General features: G+C 56.0%; 1 long non-coding RNA gene across 1 annotated transcript in view; it reads right to left on the bottom strand.

The window, feature by feature from the left end:
• The window catches only part of LOC114009721 (uncharacterized), a 17,072-nt gene extending 16,526 nt beyond the window's left edge, over nt 1–546 (bottom strand). Inside the window, exon 1 of the long non-coding RNA XR_003551106.1 lies at nt 480–546. This is a non-coding gene — a long non-coding RNA (uncharacterized LOC114009721). The remainder of the gene's footprint in view (nt 1–479) is intronic.
• Nucleotides 547–1,999: the final 1,453 nt, after the last annotated feature.

Raw genomic sequence — 1,999 nt, 5'->3', positions numbered from 1 at the left:
CCCGGAGCGGGGCGGCTGATAAGGACGCGGCGGCGTGGGGCGAGAGCCGGCCTGTTTCTGGGCTCCTGCTGCCTGCCCCTGAGGGCCGTCCCCCGGCCTGGCCTCCGAGGGCTGCTCCCGCCGCGAAGCCCGCGGAGACCGCGCGATGGACGGGGTCACACTGCCCTCCAGTGGCCAGCCCGCCAAACGGCGTGCGTGGGCCCCACTAGGAGCCTGGGGTGCCAGCCCACGTCCTCTCTGCCCTGGGGCGCATTTGAACGTGCGGTTTGACTCATCCTCCGTTCCCCTCCCTTCTTTTCTTCTTTTTCTTAATTTTATGAGATAGAGACAGAGAGACACAGGTACCCTTGACAGGATGTCTCCACATCACCATCCTCTCAACCAGCCAGAATAGGGGTGCCCCATGTGTTCAGGCCAGCTAGGGATCTGAACCAGCCCCTTTCACGTAGCCCCAAGGATATGCAGCGGTGCCCTGTCACCTGAACCACCATGGCTGCGTTGGGCCCCAGGTTCCTCTTCTAGGCCCTGGAGCGTCACAGCGTCCACTGAGCCAGCAACAGAGATGTGCTTCCTTGAATGGCTCCCAAAACTAGCGTGTGCGCCAGGATCCCCTGGCAGGCAGTCCAAATCCGGAGTGCTGGGTCCCAAGTCCAGACTCACAGAATGTACACTTCATTCTTGTCTTCTTCTTCATCTTCTATTTAATTATCAGAGGGTGTGTGCACTGGCCAGAGAGAAAGAAACAGAGGAAGAAGGAAAAAAACACCCCTAATGGCGTGTGGTCACTCCAAAATCCCTTCTCCTCCATTTTCCATCCTGTTTGGATTTGGGGCAAACACACACATCCCTGGAGTATTTTTCAAGTGCCAGGGCCAGGATTCCACTTGTGGTCTGCCATGTGGAATCCAGCTCCCTTAACTACTAGAGCCCTGGAGTGGCCTGAGAATGTGCATCTCTAACACATTCCCAGGGGATGTGGTGCTTGCTGCGTGATCCTGGAGCCACAGCTGGAGCACCACTGGCTCCCTATACTCACCCTGTCCTGGGGACTCTGTCATTCACTCATTCAAGATATAATATGTCCTGCTAGAATGGAGGACACATGGGATCAAGATGAGGTTCCACCCTCTTGGAGCAGAGGAGACAGACTTGTATAAACAAATGATCTAAACAAATGCAAGATTCCATTTAAAAAGTCTTTCAAATTCCAATGAAGGAAAAGACTAAGCTGCCCAAAGAGCAGGTACAATGGAGACCTAATTTGGGTTGGGAATGGGGAGGCTGTCTGGGAAGGCCTCCTGAGGAAACCCTTAAGCTCAGGCCGGAGGAGGAGGGAAGTAGTCCTGGGGACAATGGGCAGGAGGGACTGGGAATAGTAGGGACAGCAGGCAAGAGACCTGGAGGTCTCTTAGACCAGGAGGCCAAGCTAAGGCACAGGCAGTGGGTCAGAGTCCCTTAGTCTGTACATCTGGCACCCGGACTGCATCTTCAGGAGGTAACACTCAGAGCTGCTCTTCCTCCTGACCTGCAAGGTACAAAGATCTTTACCACAGCCCCTCCCAGAGCACGCAATCCCCCACCTGCAGGAACCACAGCCAGGTGTCCATGGCCCGTGAACTTCTCACTGCATGGACCAGGTTTGCTCAGGCCCCTTCCCTAAGCCCTGTAAGAGAGTCACGTTTGATGGAACCGGGTTTGCCAAGCCCTGGTGAGAAGATGTGGTGCTATCATCCAGCTAGTCAATGTTTCAGCTCCTCCCTGCTGGGGTCCAGGACCTAGCCATCTTGCCAGTAAGATGAAGCACCTACTGTGTGCTGGGGTCACTACGTGAGGGATAATACAAAGGGTGTGCCCTAGGCTTGCCTTGCAGCTGCCAGTGCCTTGGAGAACAGTGGTGGGAAGACTATCCTGTTTGCCCCCCAGCCTGCTGTAAGCACGCCCACTCCAGCCGTGAATCGGGGGGGGGGGCAGCTTCTCAAGAACGGGCCTGGCGGCCACG

The sequence above is a fragment of the Tupaia chinensis genome, unplaced genomic scaffold, assembly GCF_000334495.1.
Source record: "Tupaia chinensis unplaced genomic scaffold, TupChi_1.0 Scaffold000609_1, whole genome shotgun sequence".
Classification (NCBI taxonomy): Eukaryota; Metazoa; Chordata; class Mammalia; order Scandentia; family Tupaiidae; genus Tupaia; species Tupaia belangeri.
Note: the sequence above shows the minus strand (reverse complement) of the source record. Positions and strands in the feature narration are given on the sequence as shown.